The sequence below is a fragment of the Brienomyrus brachyistius genome, chromosome 9, assembly GCF_023856365.1.
Source record: "Brienomyrus brachyistius isolate T26 chromosome 9, BBRACH_0.4, whole genome shotgun sequence".
Classification (NCBI taxonomy): domain Eukaryota; kingdom Metazoa; phylum Chordata; class Actinopteri; order Osteoglossiformes; family Mormyridae; genus Brienomyrus; species Brienomyrus brachyistius.
Genome location: NC_064541.1, coordinates 10,910,252 through 10,917,855, shown reverse-complemented (window position 1 = coordinate 10,917,855; position 7,604 = coordinate 10,910,252). Strand labels below are relative to the sequence as shown.

Genomic DNA, 7,604 nt, shown 5'->3' with positions numbered 1-7,604 from the left:
CTCGCTAGAGCCTGGTGAGAGGGCTTGAATAGAAGAGGCAGCCATGGCGTTTGGGTGCTTTGTCTTCTCTCCCCACCACAGCCCCGCGGGGGTGCTTCCAACCAGCTTCATAACCGTGCCCTGAAGTCAGGCCCCCACTCTGGTCTGGGATCGGTCATCTATTGGTTGTGCCGGGGCATTCATCGGTCATCTATTGGTTGTGCCTGGGCATTCTGTCACCAAGGTGCGTACTTTGCATGGCGGGGGCTCAGTGCCGGGCGTGGCACGCTCTGTCGACCTGGTGGGTCGGCGATGAGATATACCGCTCTCCTGCGGATCTCCTCGCAGCCTGCAGCGTGAAAAATGAGCGCACCGGTGGGGGCGTAAATTGGAGATGCACTCAGCGGTGCTGGTAGTGATGGCGATGGGGGGTGGGCGGTATAGCAGTCAGCAAAAGATGAGACCAAATTGGCAACTAATACAGGGAGAAAAGGCAGAGAAACAAACCCCAACAAAACCAACTTCTGCTAATCGCAGTAATGAAGTGGGAAAAATCTGTGTAATTTATCACAGCCAGTGAGGTTTTTTTCAAAAAAATTATGGCATAAATATATGGTGTTAATTTATGCACAAATGAAATATCTTGTGTGTGTTCATTAGAGAGCAGTAATACTGGCCAGCTAAAGTCCCACTGTGCGAAAATTAAATCACAGCAGAGGATGTGATACTGACCACCCGAGCCTTCCGTTCGGAGGTCAGAAGATTCAAAAGCCTGGATAACACGGCAGTCAACCTGAACGCAGCATCGCCGACACGCAGAAATGTACATTTGGTGTTAAGAAGAGCAGGTATTGGAAGTCAGGATTGTAGAATAAAAGCACAGGAGTTGAGGTTCTCTCAGAAGTTTAATTTAGGTCAAAAGCAACCAAACCTTATGAAGAAAAAAAAACAAAGTCTATTACATCTGTGGTCAGATCTGCGTTCTTAGGTATGTACATGTTCATGTCATACTTGAAGTATGCCAGATTCAACAGAAAGCACACAGGATGCATGTTCTGGTCTGTGCTGGAGTAGGTAGTTTAGCAGGGGGCTGTGACTTGGGGGCCAGCTTCCTGCTGTAGTGGATCTCCTTCAGCTGCTCCTCTTGCAGTTGGTTAAAGTTCAAGAGTTGGGTGTGCTCAGCAGCGCCCCCTGCTGTTGGAAATCTGCCAAGATAAAATAAAAACAAATATTAATTTTCAGATTCAAATCCTGCCATATTGAGGTCTGTGACATTCAGGTGATAGTCCATTGTACAGTTTGTTCAATTTGTGAAATAATCCATCGATCATTTTTCTTTAATATTTCCGTTTCGGCATGAAGCTTAGGACTTGCCCTTCTGTCGAGGCAGAAATGCCATTTGGAATTTGATGAAGGACAAAATGGTACACTGGAAGCGAGGGGAAAAGAAAAATCAACCCCTTCGCACTTACTGACGTTCACCTGGCTTCATTGCAGAGTGTTGTGTAGGAGTGAGTTCACTGAGATCACGCTCATTCTGCAACTGAGGCAGAACAGACACGCAAGCCTGCTGGTGTCAGAGGCAGGATTCGGCGGCCCGTGTTTACACAAGGCTGTAGTTGAGCGACCCACATCGCGGAGAACCGTGGCCGGCCTCCCCGGCCATTTATCATAAACGGCAGACCGCAATGGAAGGACACTTTGAGGAAAAACAAATAAGCTAATTAGTTCCCTATGCAGCTGGCGGTGCATTCATACAGAGAGCATCCCAATTAATCTTTCATACGAAGCCTCACTGTGAGGCATCCATGTTGGCTGGCCACAAAACCCTGCACTTTACAACAATGCCTGTCAATTAGCCTCGCTAGGCCCTGGCGGGTCTGTTTCTGACTGGGGTATTTTTAACCTTAGCGGACACCCTGCTTTAGAACAATGGTGACATAAAGGAAACAGCTCGCGAACAATGGGCATGATTTATCGTCCAATTATAGTCACCGTGTATAGCGCCTGGATTGGATCCGGCAGAGCCCTGAATGCATGGACAAGAACGATATGGCCGAGCCGGTTCTTATGCCACTTCGAGTGGAAGAAAGTGACATTGTTATCCAATCCTCAAGTCCAGAATGTGAGCTGTTTAAGATCTGAAACACTGAGAAGCTAATGAATGCAGGCAAAAAACTTGCATAAAAAGCATGCAAGTGGTTGCGTGAGTGCATGCTTTATGTGCCCTGCAACGGACCGATAACTGATCCAGGGTGTACCCCTGTCTTGTGTCCTTTGCTTGCCTGGGATAGACTCCATGTCCTTCAAGACAATGTCCAGGATAAGTGACAGGAAGATAGATGCACAGATTTGCATAAAATGCAATCCTGGGTTAAAGAAAGGCAATCGCTTCGCCTCGGGCAATGATACATTTGGGAAATGAGCTGGAAACAAAGTAATAAGAAGTACAATAAACCATTATTATCAGCATACAATAAGAGCGATCAGAGAAGATGACTTCTAAACCTCCCACACAAAAACATGTTCACTTCTTCCAGCAGCTGGATTTCAGTGAACTGCACCCTTATCATGGCAGTTCTCCGTTCCATTTGTGTCTCTGGTGCAGCGCTTAGGTAAAGGTGCATTTTCACCAGTCACTCTGAGCACTACAGCCGAGGCAGCCGGACCGAGGCAGCAGGACCGAGGCAGTCCCTGCCCTAGGGAAACATGTTGACCTGAAGAAGGGGGCCAATCTGTGATTCAGCTGCCTATACCAGTTTAATCCACTGTCCCGTTTTCCCCAGTGACTCAGAACATCATTAACTCATGTCATTCAGTTACCCAGAGAAATGCAAACAGTTAGGTAGGTTTCCTTCGCTGATGTAATTTAGGTTAAGAAACTTCACAGGGCGTGGACCCAAAACTGCAGGACCAGGCTGATAACAGCCTCCATTAAAACAAGAAGAAGCCACATTCAAATAGCACTGCAGGTCAAAAAACAGTGACCCAAAACACACATGTCAGCCCTGTTTGGAACAGCACTGACACCTCGCACATAACCAGGTTAAGGGGGGATTTATTGTGTTATGGAACACAGCTAGTGATTTTGTTATTGCACTGTTCCCATGACAATAAGCAAAAGGCAAAAAAGTAACTGCCTTTCACCCACGGTGCTCACAATATTTACCGTGTTGAGTAAATAAGGCGTGCATGAAGGCTACCATGCAGGAAGAAGCTGTGTTAATACATCATTAATACGGATTATTAACGTTATTCACCAGCATCGTTATCGTGGGCCGTAAGCCCATTCTAAAATGCTTCTATGTGAAAACAGCTAATAACAGTGACTGTAAGTTGTAATGCTCCAGTTGAGAACTTTCTGGGTCACAGGCAAACAGAGCCTGACCATTTTATAGTGATCAAACAGTTTTCCACTACCAGAAGAAGGCAGTGGACAATAGCATAAAGGTTCACATTCTGCAGACGCATCTGGCTTGCATAGCCGGCCCATAATGAACCCGGAGAGGTGCTTCCCTGGTTCTTTTAGATTCTGGCACCTTCAGCAGTACCGGGGAGACTGAAAAAGAAACAACAGCATCAGAGAGTTCTCTCACAGCGTCCCAGATATGCCAGCGATATGCAGGTAGGTGCCGTTTGGGCCGCGGTTCATCTGGGTACTATCCTGCATGTGTTTTGAAGGACTCACTGAAACCGACGTGTCAATCACGGAGAACCCTGGGGTGAGACCGTCCAACCAGGTTCTAGAAGCAAACATCCCTGGGGAAGGGGCGGGGGGAGGTGCCCAGTAGTTACAAGAGAAACTTTATTTCCTGGGCCAACAAATATGTGGTATCATTCTATTTTTCCACTTTCAGTACATTATTCAATAAATTACATGAGATATTCAACACTTATATTATAAAGCAGGCTATATGTTAATGATATTCTGTAGGCTGATGTAAGTGTTCTAATAATGTTTAAGGTAGGCTATGGACTATTCTGTTTGTTAGGTTTGGTGAACCGTGTAAAAAGGCATTATCACCCTACGATAGGTTTATGGGAACGTAACCCCATTGTAACCAAGGATGGCCTGTATTCTCAAAATTTACAAAATTACATAAAAAGCATGATGCAAAACTAAGACAAAATGGTGCGGAGAAGCCAAGCTAAGTTGCTTCTCTCTTTAAGAAAATTATCATATAAAATTACGCATAACAGACTCGTGTAACACATATTTCTAAAAGCAGTCTTCCAGGACCCCCATTAAAATGGTACCTTTTTTCCTGAAAGGCAGTAAGAACAAAGGCTGTAATTTGTGCCCCCGAGGGTGACGGTGCGTCTCGCATTCGAAGGCTGATATCAGCTTGGCCCCATATAATAGCAGCGCTAACAATCAGTGCTAACGCGCGTCTCATTTGCGAGTCAATGAGGCGCCTCGGTCTGGCCACTGAGACCTTCCCCGCTGCTTTTCCCGCCGCTGTAACCGGGACGCATTTCATTTTCGCCGCTCAGCGGGATGCCGAGGCGGAACGGGCCTAATAGGCAAGAGGTGGGAAAGTACGTTGGGCGACGCAGATCGTCTCAGGGAACCTCACCGGTAGCTTTCATTCACAGAAGCCGCCGGGAATCAGGGCTATTACTCACCGCTCATGTCTGATCTATGTTTTAGGGGAGCGATAAATGTAATGGCTCGTTTCATAGCCATCAAAAATTTGCAACTATACAACATAAACCGTAAAAAATAAAATAAAATCTGAAAACGTGAACCGATGAAATGTAATATGCAGCTTCTAGCTAGTTTTGGCTGTTCCAGAATAGAGTGCCGGAATTTTGCGATGGCCTGGCATAGCTCAGAACAAAATGACAAGGCCTAAAAAAAGCCAGTTAGTGCTAGCTGAGTATTACTTACACAGGCTTGGACCTTTAGGCTGGGGGGGGAGGGGGCGGGATTTCATGGTAACACCCCACAGGGACACACCTGACAAGGTGGCTCAACATACAAGACAGTTACGAATAACAAATTGGCAAACTACAAAATGTAAGAAAACCACAATAACTGCGGGTCTGAACGGAACCTCAAGCATAATGTGATCCACACAAGTTCTGTGAACTGTTGAGACAACTGGCAAGGCCCTAAAAAAGCACGGCTTTATGGGAAGGCGGCGCGCTGTGGGGCCCAGGCGGCCACGACTGCAGGCAGAGAGCCCTTTTTCTGCCCTGATAGATTGATTATGTGCTGTCTGCGTCTCCTCAAAGGCTTAATCGTCTGAAATAAGCCGTCTACGACCAGCCTCCTCGGCACCAAAAGAGACGGGGCCTGTCACTCCACCGCGCTAACCACTATCTCGGCGGCACCCAAGCGGATAACTGTAATCGTTTCCCGCTCGTTTCCCATTCTTTTGTTTTAAGCTAGCGTAATAACCGCTTTCGATCAGGTGCCCCCGTTGCAAGAAAGGCCTTCGACGGATGTCTGGCTTCCTGGGACCACAGTGCTCTCTTGGGATTTATATTACACTTAATGTTGCAAACTGATATTTCCTGAAATTGTTAAATGTGAAAACAGGACTGTATGAAAAGTAGCATGTTGATTTCCTCTTGTGCATTTTAGTCACGTCTAAGAAGGGAACTTCTCTCGGGGGAATCCTGACAGTCGCTGTCCTGCAGGAAACAGATGCAATAGTTACCCACTATTTCTCCTTATACTGAGCCGGATTTCACACTGCCTTACAGACTTATCTGACAGAGCTTAACATTAAAGTCACAGGATGGGTGACGATTCCAACACCAACGTCCAAATCCTATCAGTCCTGACCGAGTACTGCAAACCTCAACACCCAAGTCCTACGGCTTAAGGCCAAACTCAATGCCCGAATACATTTCATCAGGACTGATTAATGTTAACCTCGATGACCAATTCCTATTGGTCAGGAAGGATTTACGTCACACTCAGTGCCTGAAATCCAATTGGTTGGCACTGATTAATGCGGAAACTTGAATCATCCGTACCTGAAAATAAAGCAGCGAGTGCCAAGGGAACTTCTTTCATGTCTGGCCTGTTTTTACGCTGTACCTCCAGTTGAGGGTGGTGACTGGCTTCAACTGCTGCCAGTATTGCCGAACATGTTTTTAGATGGGTGGTGGGCCGGCATCCAGACAACTTAGTTCACAGGGATGAGGATCTGGATTTACCGTGGTAATCACAGCAGACTCGGACACCGTTTCCCCCGGTGGCTCGCTGGCTGCTGTGATATACTGCAGGATTATGGGATGGCAGGCGTAGGGGGAGCATTTGGGACAGAGGTGGTGGTACTGCATTATAATTACACACGCAGACAGACCTCCCATTCCTGAAAATCCACACGTGCCCATTCTCGCTGACACAAAGGGGGTGTAATGGCCACTCCGAGGTGAAACAGCCCCGCTGGTAACCGGATGATCTTTTTAGGGCAGATGGCCACCAGCAGAATCTGAATTTTCCGGGATCGATACTGAGCAAACTGCAATTACTCAGCGTGTTGACTGGGCCTGACCGCTGTTTGTCTAACAGCACCGAATACTTATCCCTACACACCCCTCAGCGCCGGCCCGGCTGCCTCTTTGAGCTGAAGTAATGTGCCGCTGACAGGAACAGGGAAGGCAATCACTCTGAGACTCGTCAGCTGACGGGATCACACAAAAGCTATTGTTATGGAAACCCTCACGAGATAACAGGATTAGACCAAAGCAATCGCACCGGAGCAACCCACCAGGTGACAGCAGAAGATGAAAGCATTTGTTACAGAAACCCCCATCGGGTGTCAGGATCAGGCAAAATCGATCGTGATAGAAAGCCCCGGCAGGTGACGGGGTCAGGCACAAGCACCCGCAAAGGGAGCCGCATCAAACTGTGCTCTGGCATAGCTGTGCTCGTCTTGGCTCCGTCTACACAGGCGGCACCATGACTCATGTAACTGAATCACGTCACCATATAAGGACATGACTGCCAAACCTTTTCGCTTCCCGGTGTCCTGTCTGCTCATTAGATCAACGGATATAGATGCAGCAGGGAAGGAATACAAAAAACATTTTTTTTAAAACAAATTTGAAAAGTTGAGGAGCTATTACTTACTTTTAAATCTTAAAGTACGTATACACAGATGACGATAACAGATAGATCGATGGATGGATGAAGGGCAAATACCAACTGATACCGCTGAAGCCCATAACGCAAGATAAAGTATGAAGACGATTCCCATACTGAAACTCATATTTGTATTATATTTTAAATGAAGACCTGAAACCCAGTGGCTATTTGCTCATTCATATGTGCAGCTACCTTGGGTGCTGAAGCTGATCAGCGCCACATAGCCATGTGATTCATATCCTACGAATTTGTGTGAGTGAGCGGAATGGGGGCCTGCGCAGTCGGTGCTTCAAACAGGGTAGCAGCCTGTGGCCGGGAAGCGGGCCAACCCTGTGTGTCCATCTGTTTGGCAGCAGTGCCTTGGTGTGGCTTCAGGAACTATCTGAAGCACCATGATTAAGACATAAATCACAAAATCATATATTTTTTATACAGACATAAGTCATTTTATACAGTCACCTGAGAAACTGGTCTTTATAAGTATTGATGTGGAAAAGAGAAGTTATTTTACAACTAGGGT

General features: G+C 46.8%; 1 long non-coding RNA gene across 1 annotated transcript in view; it reads right to left on the bottom strand.

The window, feature by feature from the left end:
• Positions 1-865: 865 nt before the first annotated feature.
• The window catches only part of LOC125749445 (uncharacterized), a 32,658-nt gene continuing 25,919 nt past the window's right edge, over positions 866-7,604 (bottom strand). The window contains exon 6 of the long non-coding RNA XR_007399922.1: positions 866-1,184. This is a non-coding gene — a long non-coding RNA (uncharacterized LOC125749445). The remainder of the gene's footprint in view (positions 1,185-7,604) is intronic.